General features: G+C 40.2%; 1 protein-coding gene and 1 long non-coding RNA gene across 2 annotated transcripts in view; one reads left to right on the top strand and one right to left on the bottom strand.

Moving 5' to 3' along the window:
* Positions 1–14,303, top strand: part of ARID5B (AT-rich interaction domain 5B) — a 195,564-nt gene that overhangs the window by 104,272 nt on the left and 76,989 nt on the right. The window lies entirely within an intron of this gene.
* Positions 1–14,303, bottom strand: part of LOC129525056 (uncharacterized) — a 79,191-nt gene that overhangs the window by 1,154 nt on the left and 63,734 nt on the right. Inside the window, exon 2 of the long non-coding RNA XR_008669084.2 lies at positions 704–801. This is a non-coding gene — a long non-coding RNA (uncharacterized lncRNA). The remainder of the gene's footprint in view (positions 1–703; positions 802–14,303) is intronic.

Here is a 14,303-nt window from a genome sequence, read left to right as displayed (position 1 = left end):
CCTGTGGAGTGAAATAATGACATTATGGACAAAAGAAGAAAAAGAAAAGGGGGAGAACAGAAGAGATGAAGGGACAAAACCTTGAATTTTTATGAAAGGAAATTCAGGATGTATAAAATTAATTTGAAGCATAAAGGATGAGCTGGGCTCTGCCTCTTCCTTTCTGAACATCACATGTTTTGCTGGAAATGAAAGGAAAGGCAGTTGTTTTGTTAAGGATCATGGGAATTTATAAGTGAGTAAACATTTTTTTCCTTGCCAAAGTAGGTTTCATGGTCACAGTGGATTTCGCTGATCAAATGGCTTTGTTCCTGGCCCCTGTCCACATTCATACTTTCTCTGCCTGCCTGTGGTGCCCACTGATCTCCCAAATGATAAGAAGGCAGACATTTTTCTTTCACTGAAGCTAAGTAGAAAAGGAGTTGCGCTTCTTGTATATTGCTGTTTATGCAGAAGACCTTAACCTTCAGAGATCTTACTTGGAGGACTGCTTTGTTTTGGAAATTTTCTAGAGGTTTTGTTTATCATTAAAGAATGGTCTAACCAGGCTGGGCATGGTGGCTCACACCTGTAATCCTAGCACTTTGGGAGGCTGAGGCAGGTGGATCACCAGAGTTCAAGAGTTTGAGACCAGCCTGGCCAACGTGGTGAAACCTCTTCTCTACTAAAAATATGAAAATTAGCCAGGCATGGTGGTGAGCACCTGTAATCCCATCTACTCGGGAGGCTGAGGCAGGAGAATCTCTTGAACCCATGAGGCAGAGGTTGCAGTGAGCCGAGATCGCGCCATTGTACTCCAGCCTGGGAAACAAAGCAAAAACTCCGTTTCAAACAAACAAACAAACAACAACAACAACAAAATAATGGTCTAACCAAGTCACTCTTGGCACTTTCTCCTTGTTGCATGGGCTACCAAAGTGAAAACAAGGAGAACCTTAAGGTCATCATATGGCATAGTAAACCAAACCCAACTCAGTGCCGGTAGAGGTGTAATGGATGTGCTCTGTGATACATGTAATGATTAAAAGATGGACTCAGCTTCTAAGAGAGTAAAACAAAAGTAGAGCGAGAGAGAAGACCTCCTTGGGCAGAGGCCTCAGAAGCTAGAATATCATTTCTCTTGGGAAAAGAATTTTGTGTGTTGCTACTGTAAATTAATTTACAGTCATAATATATGGAATGGCTAAGATTCGAGGATTTCTTTTCTGTTTTTGGAACTTGAAAGGAGATTTAAAAATAACTCTGGACAGCTTTTGTAGCTGAGTGGGCTCAATGGGTTATTAAAAACTATTTGGGCTCATGGGTACAATAAACTTTTGTTCACGCCGTAAGAAATGATTTGTGTCTATATTGACTAATATTTCACCTAGCATTTCATTTAGAAAAGCAAGAAAGTTATATCCCATTACATTAGCAACATCAACATATTTCTCTCTAGGGTGAAACTGACATTTTTATCAATTAAAAAACATACATGCTGCAGGAAAGAACCAGGTCATTGAAAAATCACAAGCAAAAGTGCTGGTCTGGGGTAGTGGTGGTGGAGAGAGATTCAGAATAAGTCTATGTTCGCTTGACTTAAGCAGCCTCCTTGATAAATGAAGATTCTCTGTAATCCCCTTTATTATGTCCTGCCAGGGAACTAGATGGATATAAGTTCCTTGAACTGTAGGTGAGGCTGTGTGGAGATGCTTAGAGCCTATTACAGTGCCTGACACATGATAGGCTCTCATTCATTCATTCATTCATTTAACCAGGGTTTATTCCACAGCTATTATGTGTGAGGTGCTGTTCTGGTCTATGAGGACAACAGTTGTGAACAAGACAGAAAATTTCCCACTTTTATAGTATATGGAAAGGGGAGTGACAAAATGTGAGATAACTGTGGACCTGACCTCACAGGTATTGACCTCACAGGACAGTTGTGAAGATTAAATGAGCTAATGAGTAAAAGCACTTAGATGGTCCATGTAAGTACTGTTTAAGTACTCATTGTTAACCTACTCTTCTTGTGCCTCTTGCAGCACCCAACACAACCTCAATCACATACTGGGTCTGTAGTGGTTCCTCAGAAAACACCCACAAAATTATTTCATATTGATACAGACTGCTGGGGAAAATGAAGTATGTCATTTGCTATTAAAAATCATTCCATATCGCTTATTCCAGAAATACTTGTTTGTTTGTCCCTCTGCATGGAATGTATATCCCCAGATATCACAGATCTGGCTCTTTCCCAGATCATTTGGGCCTTGGCTCAAATATCTCCTCCCCAGGGAAGTCTTCTCTGACCATCCCTCTTCCACAAGCCCAGCTCTATCCCATCACCCAGTGTGTCATTATCTTTCTGTAACTCATCATTATCTGAAATTAACTCCTGTATTTGTTTCTTTACATGTTTAGTCTGTCCCGCCTCCTCCACCCACCTCCCCTGCCCCACAACACACACACACACACACACACACACACACACACACACACACACACATACTGCCACATAAGCTCTTTGTAAATGTATATAGGGATTTTCTGTCTTATTCACAGCCATGTGTGCAGGCAACAGAGCAGTACCCAGCACATAGTAGATGTAGTAAATATTGGTTACATGAATGGATGGATACGTTTATAGCGTATGTCAGTATCATTGCTATCCCCTGTTTCACAGATAAGGACACTGAAGCACAGCAACATTTCATGGCCAGCAATTGGCAAAATCAGCATACGTGCTCAGTGTCCGTGCTCTTTGCACCTTTACATTAGGCTGCCTCTCAGCCCAGACCCTGCTCAGAAAGAGCTCTCAGACTTCCTGAGATCAGGCTGATGGAAAACAGATAACTGATCGCTAGCTTTCTAGATGATGAATATACAGTAGATTTTGTAGGATTTAAATACAGAGATTGGCGTGTTGGGAAAGTGGTTAGGAAAGGAATAATCACAAGGATTCAAAATCTGAAACCCACTGGACTGGAATCAAGAAACCCTGGTGCCAGCCACCAATACCCTTCATCTCTGTTATGCCAGCCTCCTTGCCTCAGCCCTTGCTGTCCTTTGGTCTGTTTTTAGCACCCCAGCCAGAGCGGCCATTTCTCTGCTCAGACCTCCAGTGGCTTCCCATCTCATCAGAGAAACAGAAATGAGGATAGGGCTCTTTAAGAGCGCAAACTATTTAGAAGTTGAAGGGGGCAGATAGTGAACTGCTCTGTGTTCTCATGGACTCTGTAAGACATGGGGTTTCCATGCTGACAGGACTTTCATTATACACCTCTCCGTGATTTTCTGCTTAGAATGCATTGGCTTTCCCAACTTGGCATTATTCTTTAATGAAAAAATTATAGGTCTAATTTCAAAAAATGAAATGTATGCAAGCTTTCCTGCTTCTGTCACTTTTTTTATTTCTGTAGCACATAAATCATTTCCCTTTTTAAAATTAAATTTCGCTTGCCATGATTTGGTAATGGGTTTTCAAAGGAGGCAGAGTAGCCAAGCTCTTGGCACAAGAGCCAGCTGTACTGCCTGCTCAGGAAATCTTCTCATTGCTGGCTGGCGTGGGCCTTGATTCCATCATCTGGGCTTTATGTTCCCTTAGGAAGTTGCCTAGAAATTCTGTATCTTAAAAGCTCTTCTTAGAGTGGCTGTTTTGGCTCTCCAGGTGCCATCTTAGAGGACTAAGGAACACACTGGGTTCAGCAGAAGAAGATTGGTGCATTCTAATGCTCCTTGAGTGCTTATACATTCATTCCTTGGGCACCAACTATGTTTAAGGCAGAACTCCAGGCATTGTTAGGATGCTAGTGTCTGCTCTCTAGACAACTGAAAAATCAAGTTGTCTGAGATAGGACATGGAGCAAGAGGCCATTACAAATGTTCTTTGTAATCCTCTTAACAATCTTGCATTTTACCCATGAGCAACCTCAGAGAGGTTAAACAGCTTCTGAAGGGTCACAGACCAGGCATGTTGCTGAAGTAGGGGTTAGCAAAGCAAACCCCCACACACCCCCAGGTCTACTGACCCCAAGGGGCACGCTTTTCTGCTACAAATGCAAGAAGCCCAGAGCTAAGAGTCAGGAGTTATTTTGAAGTTTAAAGGAGAGGATATCTGCCAAAGCTTTGTCCGTGGGGAAGTTTGCCATATAACAGACACTGCAAGGCAGTTGGCTAAGGGCAAAGTGAGGAGGTCAAACCGTAGGTGCCACCGGAGTTAAAAGATGCATAAAAGAGGGCCCTAATGTCAGAGGAAGCCTCTTAGAGGAAATGGATCTTCAACTGGACCTTGAAGGACACAAAAAGGAGGAAGTTATTTCAGGTGAGGAGGTGGAAAATACTCTGGACTTTGAAGCTCAAAGAGATTGTTTCCTCTGCCATTTTTAGCTTTCTGCACAGACAAAAAACAGCCTCCACAAGCAAAAACTCTTTTTCTTTTCCTAGAAGATGTTATATTCCCCCGAGGGAGTGAGTACTTGTGAGTCCTCTCATAGACCCCCATCATGGTTAGAACCCTGGGGAAGTTTCTTGGAAGAAAAATCAACTTGTTTCTTATTAAATTGGATCCTTCCCTTGGGCCTATGAGAAAGAAAAGGAGAGAGGCACCAATTTTGCAGCAGTGGTAAAGGAGTGAGGTGCCTGCTTGGTTTCCTGGCTGCTTAATGGGCTGCTTCTAGGCTAAAAGAGTCACTTCAGAATAATCATCTTTAACATTTTGCTTCTTGTCCCTTATGTGTTACTCAGTACTTTTCCAAAGATGTTTTTCCCCCTCTGCCTGTTATTAAAGTTAATGGCTTCAGTTGCATTTCTCTCTTCACCAGACTCTAAGCTCCTTGAGGGGGTAAGAATCAACATGTTTGTTGAAATGATACAAAAACTCTGCTAGATCCGAGAGGGCTTCAAATCTCCATCATCTTATCTCTTTTCCTAGATAAGTATTTCGTGACCTCAGTCTTTCAGCTTTAGCTTATTGCCAGTTGATTTCATTCTCAAGGCAGAGTGCCAAACTCAAAAGAACTGGGTTTTTTCTCAATATTTATTTATCTTTTCAAACCAAAGAGACATTGTTCGTAATCTGGTCAGTGTCTTTAGCTAAAGATTGTTCATTTGTTAGGATGCTTAAAAGACCTTTGTAGTTCTGCACAACCTAGAAGGATGTCTTCCTTAGAAAATCAAGGAGCGTACTTAAGTCAGGACAAATGGTAGCCTGTATCCAGAGGTCACTAACAACCTTTCCAACTTGTAACACAGATACCAGAATTCGCCGTGGCCAATCAAGAAACAGTGGCTAGTTGCTTGACAGCATACAGGGCATTGTCAGGTTTCTAATTAAATGTGGCTCTATGGGTCAGGAATATAATATAGATCACAGTTTGGGCTGGAATCATATCGGAAAGTGTTAAGTAAAAAAGGCTTAGCCAGTATAACGTTCTCATATGGAAAACTCCTTGGTAGATGGTACTGATACCCCAAGGATCCTTTATGGATCACTAGCTTACTGCATATGATTGATAGTTGAGGACTTCTCTTGGGAGAGTTGCATGGAAGATCCTAGAAAGGCAAGTTCATAACACACAGGATTCAGCAGGGCACTTTCCTCGTCCGGTCCCAGGCATGAATATTATATCTTTGAAGTAGGAGATCAAATCTTTTAACAAGGGTATCAAACACAACACCAGAAACATGACTTTATCAAGGAGCTGAGTCCCGCTTCATTTCCAGGACATACCCCTTCAGAAAGACAATGGATGTTGGTACTAATTAGTTCTTTTGAGATTTGTCTTTTCTGTAGCACAGTTGCAAGTACCATGCTCTAGAGAATGCATTTTATCCCATAGCTGTTGAAAGAGAGGAAACTGAAATGTGTCAGGACTAGAACAAACCCAGGGACTGTTATGGAGGCCCCAGGAAGTTGCCTTGCAGACCCTTGGTGCCAGTGTCACCTACAAGAGCTGAAGAGGTGGCCTCAGAGACATGGAGAGTTTGGCCCCGCCACTCCCGACCCTGGTAACTGCTCATCCCACCCTCAGTCTTGCCATAAGAGGAACGTCTTGCACATGCAAGAAGATGCCTCATACTTTTCAGAGCACCTCCACCTCTTCTGGCCTCTGCACAACTCTGTAGAACTGGGAGAACAAGTGTCCTTGACCCCACCAGGAAGTTGGAAAACTGGTCAGGTGAGTCAGTGGCTACACGTTAGCAGAGAAGTGAATGAAGCTAAGGGGAAACCACAGTGAGACTCGGGCACCAGCTACTCGGCCTTTGCTCTTAATGCCATCCCCCCAAATGTGGCCCAGTGCTGAAGGGCACGGCATCACAGCTGTGATTATATAGAGCAAACCCTAATTAACCAGAATCTTCCATAAACCAGATGCTCCCCCTCCTTCATCCCCTTAGTACCATATTTCAAGGAGGGGGAAAAAAAGTAAATAGTAAAAACAGCTTATATGTTTTTCAAAATATTTTTCTCATTATGAAGTTATTTCTATTACGAAAAGTACAAGTAGAGTAATAATAATAATTGCCACTCTTCTGTGAGCATGTACCATATGTCAGGCCTTATGTTAAGCCCTTTATATACATTATCTTGCTTAATCATTACAGCATCCCTATAAGGAAGCTCGTGTTAACCATCACTTCGCAGGGGAGGAAAGAGCGGCTAAGAAAAGTTAAGTAATCTCAGCACTTTGAGAGGCCGAAGTGGGCAGATCCCTTGATCCCAGGAGCTTGAGACCAGCCTGGGCAACATCCCTTCTCTACAAAACAAAACAAAACAAAACAAAACAAAAATTAGCCAAGACTGATGGCACGCGCCTGTAGTCCCAGCTACTCAGGAGGCTGACGCGGGAGGATCATTTGAGCCCGGTATGCCAAGGTTGCAGTGAGCCAAGATCACACCACTGCACTCAAGCCTCCCAAGCAGCTGGGCGGGAGAGCGAGACCCTGTCTCTGTTAAAAAACAAAGAAAAGTTAAATAAGCCAAAGTCACAAAACTAGTAAGTGGTCAAGCTGGATTCCAGTTCAGGTCTGTCTGGCTTCAAAGCTGGTATGCTTATCTACTCTGTTGCCTCCCTAAACATCATCCGCCATCTCATCAGTGTTATCGATTTCCCTCCAGTCTTTTTCAAAAGCACTTTCATTTACTTGAGAACATTTTATTTATGCAATTTTATATGTTAAATTTCTAGTTATTATAAAGCAAACATTTCCCCATATTCTTATAAACATTTTATAAACTCCGTTTTAATGATTGCCTAATATTACATAAAATGAATTTATCACAGTTTACATAATCCCTTTTTATTAGAAGTTTAGATTGTTTCCTCCACAGTTTTGTTTTGTTGCTGTTATGTATAATATATAATTAATACTATAACAAACATCTTTATACATAAAAGCGTCAGCACTTGATGGATTCTAGGAATCTCTTATTGCCAAGATTATTTTCCTTCCAAGCAATAGCAGAGAAATCAGATAATCAGAGCCTGCTGTAGACCTAGGTATCTTCTGAGAACCAGTGCTCAGAATGAAGATCCAGAGTTTCGCCTGGGCTCCAAAGCACAACAGGAAAAAATTTTCTTGAGTGAATGCTGAGCACAAGCAAGAAAGTAAGCTCAGGCGGTGATTTTCACATGTGCATCAATTTCCTGAAGCACTTACTAAAAATTTGATTCTTGGGGTCTGCCTCAGACCTTCAGAATTTGAATGGGTAATATCATGTAACCCACTTTTTTTAATAGACAAAAATTGTACATGTCTATCATGTACAATGTGTTGTTTTGAAATATGTATACATTGTGGAATGGCTACATTGATGTAATTAACACATGCATTACCTCACATACTTAACTTTTTTTGTAATAAGAATACTTAAAATCTATTCTCTTAGCAATTTTTAAGAATACATTATTAACTATAGTCACCATGTTGAATAAGAGATCTCTTATTTCTCTTATGTAACTGAAATTATGTATCCCTTGAGCAACATCTCCCCAACTCCCCCAACTCCAGCCCCTGGTGACCACCATTCTACTCTCTACTCCTAGGAATTCAACATTTTTAGATGCGACATGTAAGTGAGATCTTGCAGTATTTGTCTTTCTGTGACTACCTTACTTCACTCCACACAATGCCCTCCAGTTTCTTTCATGTTGTTGCAAATGATGGCAGAATTTGCTTCTTTTTTAAGGCTAAATAGTATTCCATTGCATATATATATATATATATATATATATATATATATACCACATTTTCTCTTTTAATTTTTATGGATATATAATAATACATATTTATGGGGTTCATATGATACTTTGATACAAACGTAATACTTCGATACAATATGTAATGATGAAATAGGGTAATTGAGGTATCTATTACATCAAGCATTTATCATTTCCTTGATAAATTTTATTTTAAAATCTATTCATCCTTTGATGAAAACTTAGGTTGACTCATAGTCTTGGCTATTGTGAATAGTGCTGCAGTGAACATGGGAGTGCAGATATCTCTTCGACATATTGATTTCCTTTCTTTTGGCTATATACCCAATAGTGGGATTGCTGGATCATATGGTAATTCTATTTTTAATTTTTTGAGGAACTTCCATACTGTTTCCCATAATGGCTGTACTAATTTACATTTCCTTGTTACCAATATTTTAATCACACTTTATGCACACTTAAGATTGAGACTCAATACTGTAGGAATGCTTAAAGTTGAAGTTGGTTACAGTGGTAATGGAGAATGGAAGTTGACAAAGTAATTGTTACCACCAGCTCCTCCCATAATTGCTTCTGTTCGGGTGTGATGGAGGAACTGTTGAGCTGGTGCTGACAGGAGGCAGCGTGTGGTAAGAAGCAGTGGCCGAAGGTAGGGGGTATGTTCCTTGGGTAGTTGCAGATGGGTAGAAGGCTTTGCTAGGTAAAAGTGCAAAGCCCTGATTTTGGAGGTATATACTCTGTATGCTATTAACTACCAAGAAATTAAGAAAAAGCACAGTGTACTAGAAAGGGCATTTGGGAGTCAGGAGAACTATGTTCTGAATATGACCCTCATACGAAATAGGGAGCTTCCACGACTCAGTTAACCTCTCTGGGACTCCATGTCTTATATATGAAATGGAATGTCGGACCGGTTTTTGCACTTTTTTGGATCTCAGGTCCCTTTGAGAATCGGATGAAAGCTATGAATCTTCTCGTAAAAAGTGCATGCAAACATAATAAAAATAATAATAGCTTTGAACAATGTCATTAGCAAAAATTGACATGTCAGGCAAATACAGAACATTCTGCATCTATTTTCCAGGATTTGTAGGGTATATGAAACCTCAGATTAAGAACTCCTGGACTGGGTGATCTTTAAGAACCTTTTCTGTTCTTACATACTTGCATTCCATCAATGAAACAAAAAACGTGTTTCCAATGATTCTCTGTAAACGTTACACTTCATTAATTAGAACAACTCATTTCCTTAGAATTTTAGTTCATGAAAATATGAAAATAATGACATTAGATCATACCTTTTATTGAGAGCATACCATGTATCAGGCACTGTTATGTGCCTATAATTTGTGTTCCGAAGAGATAACCACTTAATGAAGTGTTAGTAGGATAAATACTTCAGCGAAAGGCTTATTGAAGCCAAATTTTTCTAGGATTTATTGAACACCTACTATGTGCATTATCTCCTCGATTTTCACAATAATAGGTAGGGATTGTTACCTTCTCTGGTTTTACAGATGAGAAAGCTGAAGCTCAGACCTATTTAAGGAAGTCCTTCAACACAGCTGCTTTAGTGGAGCTGGGATTCAAACCCTGCTCTTAAGCTGCAAAGCAGTGCTCTTACGGGTTGTGTTGTGCTTCTTTTCAGTAGCCTATCAACTGTTCTAATTCATTTAAATAATGATTATGAGAATCTGACTTGAGCTCAATGGGACTTTTGTCAAATATATACAGCAGTGCTCCTATGGGGGGAACCTGCTAGTCAAATTCACCTGCGTAGTCTTTGCTTTTCCACCTCTGAACGGTGTGAGGTTTTTTGTTGTTGTTGTTTTCTTTTTTGAGACAGTCTTGCTCTGTCACCCAGGCTGGAGTGCAGTGGCGTGATCTTGGCTCACTGCAACCTCTGCCTCCCGGGTTCAAGAGATTCTCCCACCTCAGCCTCCTGAGTAGCTGGGACTACAGGTGCCCACCACCATACCCAGCTAATTTTTGTATTTTCAATAGAGACGGGGTTTTGCTACAGTGGCCAGGCTGGTCTTGAACTCCGACCTCAGGTGATCCGCCCACCTTGGCCTCCCAAAGTGCTGGGATTACAGGCATGAGCCACCGTACCTGGCCTAACAGTGTGAATTTAAACACTGTTATTCACTTCAGCCTTATCTGGCATATGTGGAGCACTTGCCGTAGGTGAATTGTTCGACTGAGAAGACTCAGAGGATGATGGAGTTTGTGCCTTTAGGAGATTCAGCATTGCGGCTAAGGTTCCATCACTGTACGTAGCTGGCTCTATTCTCATAGGTCAGTGTGCTGTTTGCAGCCTACTGTCCATAGGGCAAACTACAACCCACGGGCCATGTGCAGCGCTCAGCCTGTTACAGAGTTTTATTGGCACACTGCCACACTCATACGCTTACATCTTATCGATGGCTGTTTTTGTGCTATGACAGCTGACTTGAGTATGGCTCACAAAGCTGAAAATACCAACACTCTGACCCTGTACAGAAAAATGTATTGACCTCTGATATAGACCAATGAGGTTCATTAAATTTAAGACATCATTTCTAAGATACACCATTTTTATATGTGCCACATTGCATATACAATTAAAAGCACTGCTGATTAACAACTGTAAAATGCCATCAATTGAGATGCCACCAATTCTGGAGATATTGAAATGTGAACCAAACGGTGTATCTTACTATTGAAATTTGATACTTTTCAAAGTGATGTTTGAGAGGCATTAAAATAAAACCCTGTAAATATGGATTGTCTTAAAGACAATTTTACCCTGCCCATAAGTCAACGAGTCTGTTGCTCCCCACGAAACCTATAATAACAGACCATGTGATAGGACCCAGTGAATTAGAAAAGCACTGGCTTCTTGGCATCTGTCTTCCCAAAGACTGTTGCTAATAATGAGTGGAAGAAATATTTTGGCATTGTCCTCTGATACTATTTTCAACTCCTGTTAGTATAAATATTTGGGGTGTTTCAGTACAGTGGGTTGTGTGGCAGTAAAATTGTTAGTTCTTTTATCTTAGGGCTGGCATATTTGAACAGTATGCCTGTTCTTAAAATGTGTTATGAGGCTATGTACAAAAGGCTTTGTAGTAGTTTGGAATGGGAGGCTTCTCAGATGTTGCTTATGGTCAGATTCTTACTAGTCTGAAAAATATGCTAATTATATACAAGCCTCTGAGCAGAGAGAGTGAACTCAATATTACAATTTTAAACTTCCTCAAAACAAAAACAGGACACCACGTAAGGGGAAGTAGTGATTAATGCATAAACAGTATGTGCCTCGTATGTGTACACAAATTGTCCATTATGTCTACATACGTTTGTATATTCATATAAACTGCCCAGACAGCAAACGTATTTAAAAAAATAAGCCATGACTTTGGGAAGCCAAGGTGGGTGGATCACCTGAGGTCAGGAGTTGAAGACCAGCCTGGCCAACATGGTGAAACCCTGTCTCTACTAAAAATGCAAAAATTAGCCAGGTGTGGTGACATGACCCGTAATCCTAGCTACTGAGGAGGCTGAGGTGAGAGAATTGCTTGAATCTGGGCATCAGAGGCTGCAGTGAGCCAAGATCACGTCATTGCACTCCAGCCTGGGCAACAGAGCGAGACCCTGTCTCGAAAAAAAAAATAAGTCATGGTATTTTGTTTTGTTCTGCTTTTTTTTTTTCTTCAAAAATAGAAATTTAGGAATTCTGAGTCAGATCACATATTATTTGGCTAATTCAGCTGCAGAGTAAGTTATTAATGACCCCCAGATGTTGTTTATAGTGATTGGAAATGTTTGGTTGTGAAATAATATTTTCTTTTTTGTGTGTGCAAGTGATATTTCTTAATATGCTCTACAGCATCTGAATAAAAGTTTGATGGCAGAACAGTTTGCATGTCCAATGTAATTGCTTCTAAGTGAGCTCTTCATTCTTCACATTTTTAGCTCTAATTGCTTTTTTTCCCATATGTCTAAAAATAAATATTTGCAAGTTTTGTGTTCTGCTACTCATTGTAATACATAAAATATTTGTACACTGAGCAAAATTCACTGATAATGTTCACAGTGAGCTATTTAGAGAAAGTAAGGTTTGTGTGTAGAGGAGATAAAATACATTTTTATTATTCAATAGTATAAATGCCAGAGAAAGCCATTTATCTTACTTTGAAAGAATATTTTTAAAGAAGTGGCCAGATATTTGACCTCTGAGATGATTTAAATAGATTCAGTTGGAAGAAAAGATCCAGTGTCAAAAATAATCGGGTTTTCTATATAATAGATATTTTAAATGATCTCTGGAAGGTGGCAATTAATTTTTTATTATCAGGGACAGAGGCCCCACTATGTAGATTATCTAAGTCCCTGACTTCCTGGGCAGACCTCCTCTCCCTTCATTTGAGTTTATTCCAGCTCATTAGCACCTCCATCCGAAGGTTGGCAGAGAAAAGGACAGGAAGAAAAAATGAAATCACTTCTGCTGCTCTTAATGGCCCTTGGAAAGAATGGATCATGAATGAATCAGAAACCAGTGGGAAAAATAAGCCATTGGATTTTCTGTGTTTTCTTTTATCCTTGCCTTCCTTCGTCACCACAGATAATCAATAGTTGGCTTAAAGACTTTTAAATGAACTCTACATTGGAAGGCTTTGCAGTTGTAATACCAATATCATTATTATCTTTACGTTTCCAAAGACTGGGTGGGTGCCAGAGAGGTAAATATTGCCCAGTCTCCATGTTGGCATGAGACGCGTTCCTGACCTTTTTTTTTTTTTTCAAAACCTGCCCTCCCCCGCCCCCACCACTGTCGTCTTTTATGCACAGAAGGTAATTTTTTGTGGGTGTTTAGATACAAACATCTGCTTGACCACCCTGTCTTGTGATTATGTCTTATGATCCTGACCTGCTGATATTTTGCATTAATGAAAGTTGGCTGGTTTGGTCTTCCCCATTATATTTACTTCTTAATGTGTTGCTATATTTACAGTTCACCAAGAACAATCTGTGACAAAGATCTGCTTTTATCAGGACAGCTGCCAGATTCATACCACATCTCCAGGTTCTATTAGACATCACAATAAAGTAATTCTTTACTGCTTGCTTTACTTGAGTCATCTTTCTAATGTGTATTCTTGAAAGTATCCTGGCTGTATGAATCTCAAATTTCAGTCCCTTTTTTAGACCACCATGCAGCCCAGAGGTTTGGAGCTTTGTCTTGGAAGCTCCTTCCATCAATCGGAATACCAAATTTACATTGTTAGGTTCCCTGGAGGTGTTGGAGCTCTGGATTCAGCAATTATTGTGAATAAGAACCTTGCAGCTAGGGTGAGTGCCAACATTCCAAGTGCTAGCACAATGGAAAAGAGAAGTGGTTTATGTTAGAATATGGTCACATTCTTCTGATTAAACCCACTCAAAAAAGACAACATTGTAATATTTTCCAATGACTGTTTATCATGAATTACGTCAGCCTTCGTTTAAATTGCTATTATTTCTCCTTAATGCTTCTTGGTGCCTGCATAATTTACGGCACTGGCAGCCTCGGGACTATGAAATAACCTTTCACAACCACCGTACAATAGTAAAGAACATGGTGTTTTTGTTGTTAATTATTATAGGACTCCTTTAACTTTTACAAAGTGACATAAAATATTGTTGAGGCATTTATGATTCAAGCTACTTTTACATGGATCTATTTTGCTTCTGGCTAGTTCTTAACTAAAGCAATCATTTGTGGTTATTAGGCCGCCGGAGATATTATGTCAGAACTGGTTTAAGAGTATTATTATGTATCCCATGTCATACACTACATGTCAGCACTTGAGGCTGTCTTTCAATAAAAACAAATGTAATTTTAGTTTGTGCTCTTTTAGGGATTGGCCATTTATAAGCCAACCTGAGTTCATTCGAAGGTGTCCCAACCATTTAGGAGCTTGTCTCAGCCTTCCATCATACACTTTTAGTCTCTTTCCTGTGGATTTAAGACCTTTCCAAAACAAACTTTGGCAAAGGTTTAATTCAGAGTGAAGATTTGCTCCTAGGGAGCCACAGAATTAGCAAGGACTGGTTAATCGCCCAGGGCTGAGCTCGTTC

Source organism: Gorilla gorilla, chromosome 8 (assembly GCF_029281585.2).
Source record: "Gorilla gorilla gorilla isolate KB3781 chromosome 8, NHGRI_mGorGor1-v2.1_pri, whole genome shotgun sequence".
Lineage (NCBI taxonomy): Eukaryota > Metazoa > Chordata > Mammalia > Primates > Hominidae > Gorilla > Gorilla gorilla.
Note: the sequence above shows the minus strand (reverse complement) of the source record. Positions and strands in the feature narration are given on the sequence as shown.